The sequence below is a fragment of the Ptychodera flava genome, chromosome 19, assembly GCF_041260155.1.
Source record: "Ptychodera flava strain L36383 chromosome 19, AS_Pfla_20210202, whole genome shotgun sequence".
NCBI classification, from domain to species: domain Eukaryota; kingdom Metazoa; phylum Hemichordata; class Enteropneusta; family Ptychoderidae; genus Ptychodera; species Ptychodera flava.
Window position 1 is genome coordinate 9,041,227 of NC_091946.1, and position 21,070 is coordinate 9,062,296.

Genomic DNA, 21,070 nt, shown 5'->3' on the forward strand with positions numbered 1-21,070 from the left:
AGTTGTGTGGCCACTCTGTCAAAACACAATTTCAAAATCGCGTACCAGTTTTATTCTGGCTAAGACAACCAAACCCCATACATCGCTGTGATTCCTAGACTCTGGCTTGAAGTCCTGCGAAATATAAATCGTGTACCTACACAGATCGTTCAGAATACCCCATTTGTATCGGAGATGGCAGCGATACAAATTCTACCGTATGGGGAACAGTTGTGTGGCCACTCTGTCAACACATTTTCAAAATCGCGTACCATTTTAGTCTGCGTTTGACAACTACAAAACAGGTATCGTTTTAAAGCTCTGACATTGCTCTTCTTTCTTGCAAAATGTTATACGCGTACCTACACAAACAAGTCATCGAAAGATGACACAGTCCCCGCTGTTTACATTGTTTGGAATGTTTAGTAGCTGTAAACTACTGATAATTGTGTTAATGTTGAATTCTGAGTATCATGTCAATAACATTCAACATCTAAGAATTCCTAGGGTTTCTGCGAGCCCTCGAGGCAAATATCTCCCTTGCTCTGCCGTACGGGAAATCGGCAACACACGGCCCTTCCATTGAGAGCAACATCAAATTATCTACATTGCCGTCGGAAAATCTACTACGGGCTCCTGTTTTAGCAGCTGAAGCCCTTTTCGCATGCAACCAAGGATACAGGAATTACTACTGCAATACATGTCAATTGTCGAACTGCAGGAAACCTTTCCGCATATTCTTGAATTAGCAAACGACATGACTCAGAGTTCTCAGCGTAAACTTCGCTTGTCTGAAGTCGTTTCTAAACGCGTTGCCGTGAGTGCTCACGGTTTACGTAGTCTGATCCAAGATGATCGATGAAGTTTCAAGTGCCTCGATACCGTAGTCACGGAGTTCATTGTCAATCTCTGGGTATTTACTTGCATTTATGACTTTGTCAAGACACAATAGGATATTAGTACATGTAGTACAGTTGGCAGGAAATCGCTCCTCCGTTCGCTGTATCAAATGTTCGGCGCGATGAAGCGTCGACGCGAGTTTGCACAGGCAAAGCGGATGACGCAGCTCTTATTAGCATATGTCAGGTCGTGTGGTTGGCTTCGATTTCTTCTCTGAACTCTCGTTCATGATTCCTTTACATCTAACACTGTCCGTAATTCTGCGATGGTCGACTGTACCATTGGTTGTATTATCGAAAGGTTACATTCATGATTCCTTTACATCTAACACTGTCCGTAATTCTGCGATGGTCGACTGTATCATTGGTTGTATTATCGAAAGGTTTGCATCCTGACTATGAAAGACAAAATTACATTGGTCAATGATCGGCATCATCAACATGCATGTCATGGCTATACGAACGAATATTGTTTGCTTCAGCAAGCCGTCTGCAACGTTGTTATTTGCGGCATTCATCACCAAACTCCAAGAACAGCGCGGGCCTTCGCACCGTTACGCTCCACCAAGGGATAGCCATCGGGCAGAGCATGGCTCCTTCAGACCATAGACCCTCGAGAATTTTCTCGAGGGTCTATGTTCAGACTTTGAAAGTCGACGTTCTTTCTCGAGTATTTTATTTCGATCCCGTACTAGCCGTTCTTTCAACTTCCGAGTAGCGAAAAAAGTTGAATATTAATGACGGTTTTTCGGTACTGCATTACTTTGTGGACGGCATCATTCGTGGCCAATGCAGTCGACGTCGAACGCCGCCTTCATTTTTTCGTCCCGTCATGACGGACCGTCTGATCCCAGGCCTGGTCTGATCCCAAACAGATAGATAACTTTGTCAAACAGCCACATTTCAGAGCACGTGTTCACTGCATGTGATCACCAGCGATTCAAATCGTCTGACCATACCATTTTTTACGGGAGCCCGCATAAACAACCGTAGTGCTTGTCAACGATGACGTTTAAAACTGACGAGATGACATTTTTTGCAAATTACTAAAGCTTTCTGTGGCTCTCGTTCATCACGACAGACAACACTTGACGCCTAAAACTCCTAAAACTGACCAACCGAAACCGTCACCAGTCCTGCGAAATACCTTTTGGAATCGACTACAACCTTTGCTAGCGTCTCCCCCATAAATAATCGTACAGTCCGGTGATTTACGTCATCAGTGTATTTACATGATCCAAACATTGGCTTCAGATTCGGATTCAGAGAAAAAAAGTCTGAATAAAAGACATCAAGAGTAATTTTGGTGACTAAATTGAATTATTTGAGATAATAAGGACTGTGCATCAAGAGACCATATGGTACTACATTTATGCCCAGTTACAAAACGATCGCTTCACAGATGCCACAGAAATCGTTGATGACAGGTGCACGGACGGAAGGACGCCGGGACGGACATGACCTAACCCATAAAGTCCCCGCTTGCGGGGACTTAATAACCTTTTGTGATAACAGTATTTCTAATAGAGATGACGAACATCCACAAAATGATTCTCGGTACTTGAGCGAAATCGATAAACTGGGGGTAGAAATGAATCATCAATATTTCGAATATTTGTTCACTAATCGGACTCCTTGTTGGACATGACCTTCTGCAGAACACGTGGATTATGTTGACTGTCGAAATTCGTCGAAATTCATAAGACAGGGGCTTAATAAGCGGCCCAAAACTGCCGATCACACTTGGTGGGTAATTTGTGACCCAGCGTGACCTGTACTTTATATGATGTAATCTGGTCGATGATTGGCTGAATGCCGGAATACATTATCATAATGAGTCTCCAATTTTGGAGCTGACCCGGACTGATAAGTAACAGTACAGCTGAGCAGCCAAAGTCGTTCACTGGCATGGGCCCTGCTAACTGTATCATGTATGTGTAAAAGTAAGATCACAGTCCATCTGTGTTCCCGGTGTATCTACGGCCTGAGCTCCCACCACAGCCCTGCTGACTATGCTGACAGGCGGAATACACGGCGACCGCCGTTCCGATTTGGATTGCGCACGAAAAACTACCTTTTCTAACTACTTTCGGCCGAAATCCGATGTATGCCTACCCAAGTCACTCAATCGCTTACTTACAGATTGCAAAAAAAATGATATAAACCAGAGAGGTCGGCCAGTTGCGAGCTCAGCCAGAGCCCGCGCCAACCAACTCGGCCAGTGGGAGAGGTCGGCCACTTACATATGATCATATGATGATTGCGTACATTTTCTCGTCACAGTCAACAGATCCACGCATGCCAATTTTAGTTTTTTGATGTTATTTTTTTGAACATTCAGAAAACAATGAGAAAGACGGTCCACTCTGAAAAACACGTCGGCCTCGGCGTTTCTGCAGATCGCGAGTAGGGCGGGCGTACGATCGAGAGGTACAAATTGGCAGTAACAATGACTTCGTTGATCGTTGGATGAATAACATTTTATGTGTTATGGTTTGACGGTAGTAAATCGTAAGTGTACAGAGTTTTTTAATGGAAAGCAAATAAAGATGTACCACACTGTGCGGCCGATGTCATCCTGTACAAGTTGTAGAGAGCTCGCAACTCGCCGAGTTCTCCCACTGACCGGGGCCGAGCTCACAACTGGCCGACCTCTCTTCTATTCAAAAATTTGCTCTCGTCCCAAACCGTTTGTAATAGTTTACCAGCGATTCACGGTCGGTCAGGTGTCCAGGAACCGGCCATATCTTACAAGAACGTATCTAATGGCGTTATCTAATGAGTTACTCGGCCGAAAGTAGTTAGAAAAGGTAGCTTTTCATGCGCGGTCAGAATCAGGACCGATAACTCGCCGTGTATTCCTTTCTGCAGGGCTGTAATGGGATGCCATGCGCACTTATAGAATCTTCAAGACCAAGTTTGGTTTTGAAAAATATTTAAGAGATATTTCAGATTTCAGGTTACGTAGAAGTTTAACAAAATATAGACTGAGTGATCATAATTTGCGTGTTGAAATTGGTAGGAAATGTAAACCTCATTTACCTTTAAATGAAAGAATTTGCTTGAGATGTGATAGTAATGTAATAGATGATGAGTTTCACTTTTTATTCACATGCAAGTGTCATATTTCTGAGAGATTGATTTGTGCCAGAAAAGCGGAACAGATTTTTCTATCACTATGAGTGTCGAAGAAAAAGTAGAAGAGATGAAAAAGATTATGGAACAGAATTTTCTAAACCTTGCTATATTTATAAGGAATTCTGGTGTTTGCTGACCCCTCCAGTAGCTACCTACAGTTAGCTGTTTACAGTCAGAGTTATAAATTGTACTTCAATTCAATTTACTTGGATTTTAATATCCATTTGATGGTGTTCAGTTTTGGACATGTTGTTCTTTCATCTGAAATGTACCATACCACACTCTCTGTCAGTGTTGTGTTGAGTAATAAAAGATTGATTGATTGAAATTACACCCCCAGCATTCAGACTGCGCCGGGAACACACAGCATCGTACGCAGGGCTGGTCTCAAAGTCTGTCCGCATGATTTCCGTTTGCACAGTTATTAATAAAAGGTATGTTTCAACATTAAAATCACAGACGGGTGATTTGAAAATTCGCCGTGCGCCTTTGTTAACAACTGGGTGGATAGCTCGGTTACACACTGCTGATTTTCGTGCGTCTTGTGCATATGCATGCTTGCGAGTCATACCTATTGTTCTCTGCAAGGCGCCTTCTGATAGGTCGGCTGTTTTGGCCAGAGCGCGAGATTTGAACGCGACCTTCTATGGGAGTTGGTCAGATGTAGTGAGAGGCGACAGCGAGAGAATACCGCGTACGCATAAGAAGACGTCGCCGTACTCTACATCTGATTTTAATCAGATAGCTAAATATAGTAACAAACCTGAAACCGCGAACAGCGCTATTCAGCGTATACCTTTGATCCAAACCACGGATCGCGGATAAGTGTAAACGCGGTTGTAAAATGTTCTTGTAACTTATAGTATTTGATAACGTCTTACAACAGTGTCCGTTTACCACAACGTGGTAGGCTACTGGCACTCCAACATTCTTAACAATAAGAACGAATGCTACATTTTTGTTGTTGTTGTTCCTTGAAATCCACATTACGACGACATATTCAGGTGGTAAGCTTAAGTAATGCCATAGTACATGATTCCTTATGTTTCCTATATAACGAGCCTTTTCATATCCCCTTGCATGCTGGTGGCGAATTTTATACATTTCGGACATTCTTAATGCATGTGTTACCAAGGCACCGGCCCCGAACAGAGATAACTACCAATATGAGTCTTTATGGGATATTCTTCTGATAAAACATTACTTGCAACTAGCTTTAAAATTCAAAAGGAAATTCTGAAAAATACGGTTGCTTTTTTAAAGTTTTTGGCCAATTTTATCATTTATTCATCATCGGGCAACAGTCACATAGGCTTTCTTCGGATATGATGCTGAAGCTGAGTTGCGTCATCTTCAGCATCAGCTACAAAGGTCACTTGAAGCTGAGGATGAGGATGATGCCAACCTTACGCTCGTTTCCTGTTCAAAGCATTTGCAACCTGGATTTGCAAACACCGAAAATACTACAGGAAAAGCTGTCACTCTGTTTTAATCTGCATGTCCATACCGAGCAGGATATTGCCACGACAAAAAGGATTACTTCATAACCGCGAACTGATTGACTTTGATTTTCCAGCATGTTTGTCGCCTGCTGTAGTTGAGATGGCGGATGCGTTGTCAAGTCGACCAAAGATGGCGGCGATGGAGCAGCAAGTCTACCGCCATACTTATGTCTGTGCTTTATCATCGTGTGCTTGTGTATTTGTACCTGTTACTTTGTTAGTGCAACCAAAGAGAAGGCAAAGGTGAGTACTAAATATTATATCTCCGTATCTCTGTGGCTAATAACACATTTCTTTTAGGGCAGTCTAACTCTGCATGGCAGGGCTGTGTGTTCGTAACTAATTTAGTTACCGGCGTTATACGGCCTCCATAACGCCGGTAACACACCATGACAACTTTTCCCCACACAGACTTAGACGGGGTGGCTGAGACCAATCTCTATTGAAATTGGTCTCAGCCACCCCGTCTATTAAAATTCATGAGTTTACTTTTCTTGTTTACGTACATACCTATATCAGATGGAACTCTGAGGATTTGCGATTACATCAGGTTGGCAACCCCCCACACGAGAGCAATGAATGTAAAAAGTGTGAAAGACGCTCCCACCTAACTATCCAAAATGTTTTTGTGTCGAGTTTGTGTTTGATTCGTTTCAAAAATGTGTTCCTACATTCTTATCCGATTGTTTGTGTTAACAAAAATGTTTGTTTCGCCTCGGATATTTGTAGGGAAGTTTGGGTCAGTGTGTACGGTAATGTTTTGTTTGTGTGGGAAAGACGCAGCCGGACCTATTGTGTTACAGAGTTGATAGAGTGGCCCTTTGACGCTTGCGTTTCGAAACCCGAGTGTGGTTTCTCATCAGTCGCAGTGTAGATTCTTTCCTTAGTTTGTGTTTGTGAAAAATTATTTTAATGCATTTTAGTGGTCTTGCTCTTCGAGTAGCGAGGCAAGTATATTAATGTTTGGGTCTCGTTGTGAGTCCGTTTGGTGGTTCAGTTTGTTTGTTCTATGTTTCTTTACTTCAGTAAATTTTGTTTTGAATAGTGTGTCTTTTAGAATTTTGCCGAGGTTTGTGAATTTTTAGGCAATAATTACCACTGCGGGGTACGGATTTTATGTTTTCTTGATCAAGATACTTACAAGTATCATGATCGATGTGTTTGTTTCCGTACATTTTGTTTAATAGTTCGTGTACTTTGTTTACTATTTGTTCTGTGTCGTCACTGGCTAGTTGTGTATAATACTTAGTGTTGCGTAATTGCCTTTCGCATTCGTGTACGTAATCTTTTGTGTTGACAAAGACAAAACCCGACCCTTGTCGAAGGGTTTTTATGGTAATTGGTCTACTGTTTGCAAGCTGGTTTATCGCGATTCTTTGGGCACGCGACATGTTTTGTTTCCTTGTTTGAAAGGGTATCTCTAGAAGTGCGAGTTTAGCAGCTTCAGATAGCTTTCAGGTTTTTGTATTTTTTGCTGTTCGTGGAGTCCAATTTGACTTTTCTTTGAATTGGTGTTGTTGCGATTGTTCGTGTCTCACGATGTCTGATGAAACTTTTAATGTTAATTGATTTCCAAGTCAACTATCCAAGCATTTTAAGAGGGGTGATCAAAAAGGCCAGAACAGCCAATTTTGACCAACCGGGTTCAAGAACCCGGGAAAGGTGTTTAAAGTGTGCGATAGATGTGTTTACAACATAAACATTACGAACAGTAGGATTAAGATAGGTATGAATAATCCAAACTGCCAAGTTTCTGTGTGGGGAAAAGTTGGAATGCAGCCCTGCCATGCAGAGCTAAGGACAGTCAAAATCACGGTCCTTGTGGAGGGACCTTGGTAGCTATGCTAAGCTATTATTATGAAAATCAGTTTTGGCCATGTGAGCTCAATACATATGCAATTTGTAGGCTGACTAAGTAAGACAGAAATAGTATACTAACACTTCTTTCGCAAGTGTCTTCATGGATGTACATGGGTCACATCTATAGAGGGTATGCAACATTCACATTTTCCAAAAATACCTGAAAAGTGACAACTCAGCAATACCGGGCAAAATGAAAAAAAAGTTTGAACTACCAGTGAATGTTCTCCTTGTTGTCCTAGTAAATGTTTTATGGTTTACTCCTATATAGTAAAATCTTTTGCCGGTGCACGATTGTAATCTCGTTTCTTATTTTGCCCTGTTCTCGGGCTAAAGTCGAAGAACGGTGTGATTCTGGGGCTCCAGGTTCTCTACGATTTCAGGAATATGTTGGTATACAAATTGTGTGAGAAAAATCCCGAAATTTGACTAAAAATGCGATTCTTTAAACTCCCGATTCAGTCTCGCGAGAGAGATGAAATTCTATTTATTCCGTCAGTCGTCGCACCCCCGTTGGAGGTTCCGGTGGTAAATGGTTAATTTACGCGATTTTTGCAAAACAAAATTGGAGTCGGTAACCCTTAATTGTATGTCATTAATTTAGAATATTTTCAGGTGCTAATTTCTTCGATTTCGGCAGAAATTGCACTTTTCTGTATTTTTACTCGGTCGGTCGAGAGCGTGAGTGACGCTCTTCCATTTACTGCCTGACACCATTTTCGAACGCCATTGATACGTGACCCCCGTTGCTTACCCTATGCAGTTCTGTGCTTTTATGGTGCAGAAGGAAAACAAACAAATGGCTTAGAATTGGCACATCTTGATTGATTTAACCTCTAAGGTATATTTCAAATCTGTATGTTTATCAATATTTCGCAGTTTGAATGAAGAATTACCTGCGCCTAACGACGAAAAGTATAAAACTCGACATGTTACGAGTGTATCGGTGTGCGCCCCCCTGGCGTGGTATTACCATAGGAGTCATCGAACTCTAAACAGAGTTTATGCGCGGAAATGTATAAAATTTGCAGACGGACAAGCGGGAAGTTTTCGTATTCTGCGCGCCAAATATCACAAGTTTACTGACCCAGTGACCTGCTGAGGTCAGGTGTTCAGCGGGGCAGCGGAGCGCATAGCTAGCTACGTCCGCGGTGGGCAGGGATACATACGCAGTTCTGCCGTCGTGTGTCGGCTTCATACGACTACTGAAGTTTTAAAATTCGGACACAAAATGTATTATTATGCAATGACGATTATATCTTTGCATTTTTCACAAATATTTTCTAACTCTTGCTGACTGGTCATGTACAGTACGCGTTCAATTACCGTGTAACGTAACGTATACGCGTTTCTAGTACGAGTAGTGAAGTGAACTGATATCGATCACAGGTGCAGGTACACTAGGTGGTGCGTAGAGCGCCACGGTTGCTTTGATGGTCGATCGAAAGTGTGAGGCCGAAGGCCGAACCCGGTACTGCTTTACACCAGTTAGTCCGGTCCTGAGGTTCGGCCTCAAACTTCGATCGACTATCCAACTTGAAACAACGCTGCACCCATGCGTACCTGTGGTCCCGATAACAGTGATGGACAACTTTTGTTGTCAATGAAATGAGTCCTGAAAATGGTCGGCCGATATCGTTTTTTGTAGTTTTGATATACAATCTATCAAACTTGCTTCCTGATTTAGTTCACACACTGTGCTTATCGTAAACTAAAAGGCATATTCATGACTCAGTCAGAGTACAAGCTGCAAAAACAGCCATGTACGCAACATTGATAAAATTTGTCCACATTTCAAACTGCGTGTCCGATGTCGCGCGCGTACAGCTATATTTAGTAACAAACCTTTAACCGTGAACAGCGCTATTGCATCTTTCTATAAAAGTGTTCCAAAATAGTTGAGATTCAACACTCTACTGGCACTTGATCTCAATAGTAGAAACATGCGTATATTTTTATAACAACAGGACGCTTAATAGGCTACCAAACTCGATAAAATCCATTCATCTGTTTATTCAATTAGGCCTATTGCCTCTATTTTCAGCTGACTTTATGTATATCAGGATATCTAAGAAAACTAAATATACAGTCTCACTTAACTTTTAATGCATAAATCTCACAAATACGGTAAAAGTTTTATGTAGATTTAAAACCTGTAAGTGTAAAACGAGCGAAGTTTCAGGATAAGGAGTTTGGAAAATGGGTGGGTCGGATCACCCACTGAGTACGAGTATGTAGATTTTGTTACCATCAGTAAGATTATGACAGGACATGTCGACAAATATAAAGTCATAAAAATTTTAATGAATTGATCCTTTTTCAACTGATTAAACGTTGCATAAATTACAACTCACAAAAAACAACATGATGATGAAGCAAAGATTGAATGGGGGAAATGAATGAAAGTTTCAGGATGGGTTTTGAAAATTGGTAGGTTGGATTACCTACTGAGTATACATGTAGGCCTAAGCTTAGATTTGTTACCATCAGTTTTTATGACAGGACATACCAACAAAAATATATGACAGAAAGTCATTGTCATAAAATTAGGCTTTAATGAATTGATCAGTTTTCAACTGATCAAGTATTAGGCCTATAAGCCTTACATTTATAAATATAACCCACAAAACGAAAAAAAGATAACGATGATGAAGCAAATATTGAATGAGGGAAAGTTATGAAACATTTTCACAAAGCTATCCAGGATAGACCTTTGAACTGTTGTTTGTTGACAGTTATAATTTTCAACACTTCTGTACAGTTATAATTTCAAACACTTCTTTGTCATTTCAGGTCATAAATTCAACACTTGACTCGTTCCCTTATCAATGACTCGCATCATCCTCTGCATAATTCATTCTTCAATACAATATAGCTGTGGCACCTCCACTCTCTCAAAACAATTTATGGCACCTTCAAGAACCAGAAAACGGTGTAGCAAAGAGTGTTGTTTGTTATGATAAAATTTCAAATACTACATTCGTGACAACTGAATGCAGACAAAATAAGTAGAAATCAATAATATTGATACCAGAAATAAACCAGTGTATCCAGAAATACCAAGTTCTACTTGAATTTTGAGGGGTGTCTAGAAAAAAAATATTGATAAGCATTGATCATTTATATTGCTTGGTATGCTTTTCACTAGAATGGAAGTAAGGTGACATTTTAGTATGATTTAGTGTAGCTGTAAATATCATGTTGCGGTATCGGGCCACAGTTTGAAATGGATAACACAGGTGGAAATTGGCAAGACTAAGTTCTATAAATTACCCTATTTCAGACGTTATCCCTCAGCTACAACATCATGTATTTACCTTGAAATTCAAGATTCTCGCCCAACTAAATCTAAACTTTCTAGTCACGAGTTACCTGAGCCCCTCCAATGGTAGAGACACATTAGACACAAGATGCTGGGGAACAAGAATTTGATTTATTTGATCATTTTTCCTACCTCCCCTGTTTTATATTTTCGGACAATTAAATAAAGATCACCGTGGAAGGGATTGAGATAATTTTGAAATCCCAAACTCTTGCTGTATATCAAAAACAAAATAACTGTAAAAAAGCTTATCATGTCATTGTCTCCAATCAAATTCTGTAAAACATTTTCCCAATATGATTTTTTTGTGAATATGCAACTTTGTAGTCGAGGCAACCGCTCACAATGTGTTAATGTGGGTCAAAGATCAAGCCGACAAAAACAGGAAAATGTGAACATTTTTCTTAAATCATGTGTCAAAACTGCAGAATCTGATGTGAATACTTCAATAGAAGTGCCTTGGGGTGGGGGTGTGCTCTAACATATCCACTTCTCAATCATGGTAGCGCATAAAGCTCATACACAATATAATCGGGAAGTATTTCATTTAGCAGGATTCTGCGAAGCATCTTGTTTACAAATAAAAAAATCAATGTGAAAGTCATCGCATTGCATTGCATTCTCCATCTACAGTCCATGCCCATTTGTGGCTAACTGTTATATGCAAATATATGAAATGTTATGCAAATATTTCACCTCCAACCTTGACTTTCCCCATATATGGATTAAATCATTGTTAGAGGCCAAGTGCAATCGATGTTCTTTTGTTCTAACTATCATGGAGGTCCGTTGAATTACCTCGGCAAACTGCTATTTTTGACCTGATGACCATGGCGCCGAAATCAGCACACATTGTCTGCGGGAAAATAGTCTATGATACGCATATATCTGGTATTTTCCCTTCTGAACTCCCATCCCTTTAGGAGCTGGCAATATTCAAAGATTTCAAAAAAGATAAAAATACCCAAAATTAGTCGATTCACTGATAAATTGGCCTAGTACAGAAACTTTAAAACCAAAACTCCACAGTCCCGAAAGAGCAGAGTTGAACGATGCCGTCTTTTGAAGAACGACTGCGTAACTGACACCCAATACACTGCTGGCAGATTGTTGTTATGATCCGACAGTCAGGGAATTGCGCCCTCTAGTGTTAGCTTAGCATAGCTAACCGTGGTCAAACTGACTCAAACGCCGGTAAAATTGTGAATCACACTGGAGCTTGTCTTGTAGTAGCAGTCTTTTGCTACTTTTGAAAATGAATTTGGAAAATGCAAAATAACAGATTATAGGTGACGCATGCTTCAGTGATCTACAGTGCGGTTTCGCTGCTCACATATCACTTGGGTAACTGGTTGCTTTGGCACCAAGATGTTTCGGCCCAAGTCGTTTCGGCCTCTCAATTTCCGGCCCCTAGTCATTTCGGCATCGCAACCCAAGACGTTTCGGCGTCCCTGTTTCAATTTTTAGCTCACATTTGGTATACCAATGTGAGGTAATCGTATAAGCTGAATCAGTTCATTTGCATGCCATTTGCATGTCTGTATGTATGTATGTATGTACGTATGTATGTATGTATGTATGTATGTATGTCCGTCCACATCAAAAACAGCTAAACGGCAGAACCTACTGTCTTAGTATTTGGTGTACAGGTGCACCTAGGGGTGGAGATGTGAATTTGTTCAAATGAACTTGTCAGTGTTGAAAATATGCAAATGAGGGGGAAAAAAGGAAAAACCCTGCAAATTGCTAAAACTCTGTAACCGTTGGTCAGATAGGGTTGAAACTTGTTGTGCAGGTTCCTTTAGGTATTCTAAAGCAGATGTGTAAAATTTAGGATGAAATTTGCATGTTTCTATTTTTAGGTAATTTTTTCAGTTTTTAGTCAAAAAATGTTAAACTCTGAAACCACTCGTCTGATTGCTGTGAAAGTTGGTATACATGTTCCTCAGGATGACATCAGTCAAGTATATACAAATTGAATTGAAATTTTTATATTTGTAATTTTGGGGCAATTTTCCGAATTTTTGGTCAAAATTTTTTTTATTCAAGAATAACTAATCTGATAGCTTTGATATTTGGTATACAGGTTACTAAGGTTGATCCAAATCAGTTTGATGAATATTGTGAAGATATCTTGAATTTTATATTTTGCTGAATTTTTGGTTATTTTTCTCATTTTAAGTAAAATTTCTTCTTCTCTGAAACCGCTAGCCCAATTGCTCTCAAATTTGGATTGGATGTTTGCAAGGGTGTTACCCTTCTAATTGTTGAAATTACAACAAAATTGGAAATATTACTGTTTTGGGGCAATTTTTGTTATTTTTGGTCAAAAAATCGTAAAAGATATTTCATTTTAAAGCCCCTGGACAGAGGGCTTTTATATTTGGAGTACAGATGTCCAGGGATGACAGTAGTTAGATATGTGGAAATTGTCCTGAAATATACAAATTTGTATTTTTAAGACAATTTTCTCATATTTGGTCAAGAAAACTTGTTCTCAAAATTACTTGTCTCATAGCTTTGTAATTTGGTACAAAAGTCCTGAGGGATGTTATTAGATAAGTTTTCTGCTCAAAGTGTTGGGAAACCCCCAAATATTTATATTTTAGGTAATTTTCTTTTGTGACCTTAAATGACCTACACAAACCAAGGATTTGTCGTGAGACAGTTTCGAAGGCTGTGAACATAATTTTGTCTTGTTTAATATCAATTTGTAGTAAAATTTGATCCTGAAAACAGAGCTGAGGTAAATTTTTCATTGCGAACCAATTTTTGCAACTTTCGCATGTAAGACACACAAGAACTGATGAGAAATTTGGATCCAGGATAATTCCAGATGTCATAATCCCCCCCACAGTGGAAGGAATTTCACTATCTGTAACTGATTTAAGTGCTGTTTACATTTGAATAATAGCACTCATAGCATTAATTAAAACATCCCCAAAGTTGTAAATATACTGCCAGCTGGTCTTATGTAAACATGGTCAACCAAGGGGTGGAACATTTGATATTCAGGAGGGGGTAGGGGTTAGAAGATTGATGAGGTAGCATTCCTTTTTAAAGATCCCTTTTATATTTTTCCTACTCTTTTTTCCCACTCTCCCACCTTTTCTTTTTGTCAAGCTTCTCTGGCTAATTTTTTGGTGACATTTGCTTATGTATGTAGGATCTGCTTGTCCCATTGCTATAGAAGTGATTGCATGTTCCTAAAGATGACCTCCAGTACCTAAGTTGCAGACCATACTTGCTTTTGTCATTCTTGTTTTTCTGGTTGATCTTTGGTACCCATACTGGTATGTACCAGTTCTGATAAAATGTGAGCGACACCGTATAATTGCGGTATTTTTTCAAACTATTTAGTAATTGACTGACCCGTCATATTCGTAAGCGTGACCTTTGCATTGTGACCAGTACTTTTATGTGCATTTTGTGTGACTTTTGCTGTGCTTTTTCGGCACCGCTTTCAAACTTTTGCTGTGTCGGCGGCTATTGCTATCGATAAACTTGTGTCACAGATATGATGTTTTTTCTTATGGTCTCCTTCCATGTTCTCACAAAGATTAAAGCATGTATGTGAATGTTTAATAGTTGACACTATACTTTTTAGTACTTTGATTTGTAACATTACGGTCCAGCACTAGTTCCCACAGGTAGCCTTGAGCGGTGCCTAAACGTCTTGGGTCGCGGTGCGAAAACAACTTGGGGCCTGAAATTGGCAGGCTGAAACGTCTTGGTGCCAAAACGTCTAGAAACCATCACTTGTCATGCCTTAACTTCAGTCACGGTTATGCTGTGTCAACACATATCTTAAAACCTAGTAATCAGCGATCTGACAGTGATAAATCACTTCTTGTTGGTTGTTCCATAGAGCAAGTCCTATCACGAAAAGAGAACTATCTCTATGCATAGAGGTACCTTCTGGCTGTTCAGTACATGTAAAACCTTTGGAATCTTTACCATCAGTACCATTTTGACCAAAACAACAATCTCACAGTCTTGGAATTAATCTTATTAACCTCAGCTCCAACTTTTACTGTTTTCATCGTCCTGACAAATACCATAAAACTTTTTATCCTGTAGTTTCATACCTTGATTGGAAGTTAGGCAACTCGCCCGAATGATATGTCAAGTTGTTTGTTACAGGAAACTTCGTTTTAAAAAATTGTAACTTTACACTTTACATTGGCAGATTACAAGACAAGAAAAGAAAATTCATAAACTTTGTTCTAAGCCCTCAGGTTTTCTTCGGCAGAAAGGTGACAAAAATATGTCTTCAAGAGTGCATATGTTTTGTGCTGTATTGAATTTGAAGTACTTAGAAGATGAGTAGGGTACAGTACTTCTTCAAGGGTTTTAGTTACATCATTTTTTCTATTAATTATATGGACCTACTTTGAGGCACTTCAGTCAGATATTGAACTATTCTCCTCGTTAGGAGAAAGACAGGTAAACCAGTGACTTTGCAATTAAACTGCATGATTTTAGTAAACATCAGGATGTTTTACCATTGTGTAACAAACAGTGACAATGAACAAAATGATATTCAAATTGGGACTGTAAATGATAATCTTTTCAAATTTTTTCAAATTTGTATTCAGAATAAGTTAATCATATTAATTAGGTAAATTTTCCTGGCTTAAGCAAAACAGGTAAAGCACAAAAGATGATTGTGAAGAATTTCTGATCAATTTTCAGTTAGTCTGTATTGTTTTCAATTCAAATATTTCCTCACACATTGTTAATACTGTACCTGATCCCTGTCAAATATGTGAATGGATCATCTTGGACAGAACAGAGAGTGATAAAGTTATCAGATAACTTTCCTGACATTGTTGTTTCTGACCTAAAACATGTGGATTTAAGCAATAATGATAACATTTTGTCAGAAGAATGATTTAATTATTTAAAACTCTGACAAAATCGATGCAGATGTTATTCGTTGTAAAAGATATATCAGGGCTCGAAATTAGTGGTAGTCCCACGTCCACAGACTACCAACTTTTCCCTGGGCTACCATAATCCATGAAATGGTTGCCCACACGGACTATACCAAAGCCTGGGACATTAAGCTTGCTAGCTGGACATAGAGAGGTCCAGACTATGTAAATTGCGAAGACCACGGTGCAGTGGAATTTTGCCAGGAAGTTTCTGCTTCACATCTTCAACACTCTGACACTTCATTAACACTTTTGCTACCTTTCCGGTCAAATCAGAAATTTTTTTTGGAAGATTTACATTTTTGTCAAGCACCATGATGGCAGTAGGTAGATGTTCACTGACACTCATCCCTTCCTGGTGAAGTATATGCTCTAAATTGTACACATCAGCACATGTTATCTTTTTACCATGTTCAAAAGAAGCTAAAAGTGAGAGTATGGAAGAGAGAGAGAGAGAGAGAGAGAGAGAGAGAGAGAGAGAGCCAGACAGAGTGCCTATTAATTTGATATCATCCCATAAAAAGAAAAAATCCCATGTACCACATAAAGTAGATATTAATGAAAGTTTTATTAATGAACAAAAAAAGTATATTTTCACACTACGTAAATCAACTCTTGTTTTCAGGATAATTCACAAATTATATCATCCATGAATCTGAAAAATAAAATAAGAAACAAAAATTTGATAACGGAAACAATACTTCAATACAGTGACAAATAATAAAGCTATTGCATATACAAATCTAGTGAGTGTTCACAACTAAAAATGCATTAATAACAATTCAAATTGCTTATGACAGTTCAGAATTAGTGAAAAACAACAGTATAATTGCCCCTATCGATGTCAAATTATCCTACACTGTACTCAACCATGGACGTAACACAGTGGTCTATCCATGTCTTGACACAACACCAGCCCAGTCAGTGTGCAGTTGCAAATCGAAATTTTTAGCCCAACTCCAAGATATGTGATTATACATAGAAAACTATAGCTCTAGTACAAAGAACGATACTGGCCAAAATGCAATCAAACACAGCATCTCAGACTGGAACTTGAGTTTTAAAAAAGTTTACACTATTTCATTGCCGGTCGTGGCCAGCTGATGTCTATATACACAACTAGTGGTGTACATGTACATCGTACACTGCAGTGCTTCACGGAAAAAATTGAAAGTCTGATTATGAAAAAATTATCATAGAAAACATGTTCAGTACTTTCAAATAATGAAAATAAAATCCAAACCTGGACGTGTGCGATCTCGGACCAAGCAGTAGGGTTGGGAAGCCATTTTTAATTTATGCAAAATTATGCATGCAAATACATGTACATGTGACAGGCAGTGGTAAGAAATGTAGCAATGGCCTGCACATTCCAGTGAGGGCAGTAGCTGAAATTTGGGAGTGGTTTAAATGTGTCTCATATGCAAATTTTCCTGCCGCTTATGCAAATGAGTAGTAACTTCATACTCGAAGTACCTTTTATACTTGTAGGCATGTTGAAAAGTCAAAGAAGTAAAAACAATGCTAACTTAGGACTTATGGAGTCCTCAGAAGGTTTGAGTGCCGGAATTTTGATGTTGATTTCTACGTTGTCCAACAGCATACACAATACACCATAGATGGCATACAGCATACACCATACAAAGTAATCCTGGTTTTCTGCCAACACTTCAAAGTTGAAGACTCCTATAAGAGATATACAATAGTAATGTTATTGACATTTAAGTGAGTGAATTTGCCTGAAACAAAATATGCGTTACAGTTCAGTGTTCTCCCTGAATAAGGTAACAGGGGCGTGGCGCCCTCTTGTAAATTCCGAGCGCCCCCTTGCCAGAAATGAAAAAGATTTATTTTTTTTGAAAAATAAAACAATAAAATGTAGGGGAAAAAAATATTTGCATGGCTCAGTCCGTAATGTTACGTTAGCCACGGTCCTATAGGGACCGTGCATTAGGTAACCGACTTAGCTGAGTAAACATGGCAAGGAGCTGGAGGGTAACCAAGGACAGCAGAGTACACTGAAGTTTTTATAGGAGGTTTTGTACACACCTGTACACATTGTAAACATAAATCGCCTTATCTCCTTACTGTGAACAGAAGTAAATGTACTCGGCAGATAAACAGAATAGAAATTTTTCTTGCTTACTATAACCCACTTTTCGTTGCAGCCGTAGCTCTCGTTGGCTGCAACGTTTTTCCATAAGAGAGCTACGACTGCAGCTAACACAGCCATAGAATGAGGTGTTATATCTAGGTATTCTCTTTTTGGAGCATGTGGTGGCCCTGAAAAGGGCCGTTTTTGGTAATTTGCACGCTTCTGCAAAAGCCTACACCCACCGATGTCCGACATACGATACCCCGGGTAAGTTAGGGTACAATGATCGTACCAGGGAAGTCACACATGTCGGCATCACCTCCCGTCTCGTCATAACAACGTCATCAGCTGACATCAGCTGTTGTTTTCGTGCCAGGTATCTCTCATCACGCCATGCAAATCTACGATCCAGCATATTCCAATACTTCTTGTACAATCGCAGTCGAACTGACGGATTCGCTTCGCAGGGCTCTTGTCCGTCCCCAAGCTAGCTTTAAGGGTTGGCCGTCACACACGGTTGGCAGAGACAGTAACGGCATTCATCCGATTCTCTACCGCGAGGAATATCAGATAAATGTCCAGTGCCTCTGTCAAATACTGACGATATTTCAGAGCCGCTGATTTCAGAGTCATCGATGTAAACTAGTCGCCACCCACGACATAGAAACAATCTTTCAATTGCCTTCCTCTCAACGTCAGTGACACTCAGTGGCAAGTTGCTACGATTCATGTTTCACTGGGTAATGAAGTGTACACAAGAGAACGAATAAAACTATATTACTGCCATGTACAAGTCATTGCCAATGACACAGTCCCCGCCCACCCGCGTTTCATGTTGTATGCACAGGGGAGAGGTTATGATGGATTGGTGGTGGTGGGGCCATGGTGGATTTATAATTCAAAGTTGTGGTGGCTGAATCTGAATAAAGTAAAAGACATTAAGAGTTGCTTTTGGAACAATAACAATTTATTGTAATAACAAACATGTTTAGGTAGTTGGAAAGGCTATTTTTCAACAAAAATCTTCACACAATAAAAGTTAAAGTTTAGCCTTAAAAATAAAGATATTCAGTGTTCTCCCCAGGCCATTTTAGCGTAGCGGTCCCGCTACGCTTTCGCCTCTCCCCGCTACGCTTTGATTCTCCCCGCTACGCTTTAAAATATTCCCGCCATCCTTTAGTTCACACGCTAGCGCTCTACGTAGCTACCAGCTGTTGCATGCATTGTCTACACATTAGCGCTCACAGCAACTTTCAACCTGGTGAAAGAGTGGAAGGTGTGAAGTATGGTATGCGTCCGATAACTTGTCCGTAAGTGTTGAGAGGAACGTTAAAACAATAGAAGAATCGGCTGGGTTGTTCACAAGTTTTCATTCTACGACGACTATTACGACCAACAAAGACCTTTAGTCGGTATACATCGAGGACAAGTATTCACAGAGGTAGGCGGTGTAGCACCAGCGGGGCCTTTGATCACATTCCCATGCTTTGATCAACGAAATGGACCGCAAAAGAAACAAAAGAAGCAGTTGACTAGTGAGGTTGATTATGATTTTACAACGATGATCTTTTTTTTGTCCAAGTACGATCACGATCGCGATCGAGTTCACATTGCATAAATTCCAATATGGCGGCGGCCATGTTGGCCGACGTGTTTATAACGTGTTGACATTGATCCTGGCGTCGCGTGTGGTTCCACTCTGACACGTTCTCTGAAAGATTTTACACCTGATTTTCGAGTGATTCTAGTCGTACTTCGTTCATGTCTTGTGATCATCTTGGTGGTATTTTTAAAATCAAGAATCAAACGACGAGAATTGAATCTCAGTGGTAGTTACGCGGGGGGGGGGGGGGGGGGGGGTGTCGGCTGGTTGAAATTGATCCCCGTGATGAAACATTATTCGCGGTGTTTGTCGTTCAAAAATGATATAAAACTCAATTACATTTGAATTGTGTAAAGCTTAAACTTATGAATTTTCCTCTTTGTTGGCAATTTTTGACAATTTTATTAGCAATATATGTATTAATGAAACTCCCACCAGACGAACCATTTCTTGCTTTCAATCTGAACTTGCTGTTACTGTTTGAATCTTCTATTTTAATTGCAATTGTACTATACTGTGCAGTGTGATGATTTATTTAAGTGTAATAAAGAGTTCCATGATGTTCAAATTGCATACTTGTGTTGTGAGTGTACGCGTGGGTGCATGTGCAAGCTTATATCCATATGCAAATATAAATTAATGATATGCAAATGATTATGCAAATTAGCCGCTACGCTTTTGCTTGATCCTGGGGAGAACACTGATATTTGATTCAAATTTCAGGAAACATTCGTTACATATCCAGGGTTTGCTCTGGCTACTCAAGCTGATTAGCCTTTTTGGCTAATACAGTGTGAACACAAGTAGCCAGATTTTTCTTTGAGAGGTGAGGTCAAGGGTCACACACATTCATCTCGAAGGGTCAAAGGTGATATCATTAAATACTCAAGAGTAATGATAACCAAATATTTCAGGTCTGCCACTTCTCATCATCATATGTATCCTCATAGCTGTGATATCGCAGCGGTACTTGTGGCGTGTATCGAACGCGATCGGGTCATTGAGGTCATCGCCACAGTCCCGCTGCGAGCCAACGCATAGGCTTCGTTGGCAGTTTACGACGACACCGACCGGTGTCGTAGATTTAGCTTGCAAAATAATGAACTATATTAGCCTTTGAATAAATAAACTTGTATCATCTTTATCATTGACTATCTGAGACTCATTCTGTGCGCCTGCCAACTTTCTTGAAGAGAAGAACACGTATTTTCGACCATTTTCCGTGAGCCGTCGACGGTTCTACGATGTTTGCTCGATCGCGCGTACAACGCATTGAATACGTTAGAGGTCAAAAGTTCAAATTCAAGCAGGAACCATCGACGACTCACCGAAAAACGGTCGAAAATACATGTTGTCACGGTCGGGCTCGTTAGCAGGAGTAGAAGATGAGTCTCAGATAGTCAGTGATACAGTAGGTATAATTTTATTTATTGCATGCTTTATCTATTTTATTATTTTGCGAGCTAAATCTACGATACCGGTCGGTCTCGTAGTAAACTGCCAACGAAGCCTATGCGTTGGCTCGCAGCGGGACTGTGGCGATGACCTCAATGACCCGAGCGCGTTCGATACACGCCACAAGTACCGCTGCGATATCACAGCTAGTATCCTCAGTGCTGCTTTAATAGTTCAATAAAAAGAATGCTTCGTATCAAAACTCATGCATGACTATTGAACACCACTTGAACTTTCAAACGTCATCCAAAGAAATTGTGAAGTACAAAAAAATACAGAA

At 39.9% G+C, this 21,070-nt stretch overlaps 1 long non-coding RNA gene across 2 annotated transcripts in view; it reads left to right on the forward strand.

The window, feature by feature from the left end:
- The first annotated feature begins 5,683 nt into the window (after nucleotides 1-5,683).
- The window catches only part of LOC139118504 (uncharacterized), a 263,409-nt gene continuing 248,022 nt past the window's right edge, over nucleotides 5,684-21,070 (forward strand). For both annotated transcript variants that reach the window (XR_011548746.1, XR_011548747.1), the window contains exon 1: nucleotides 5,684-5,761. This is a non-coding gene — a long non-coding RNA (uncharacterized lncRNA). The remainder of the gene's footprint in view (nucleotides 5,762-21,070) is intronic.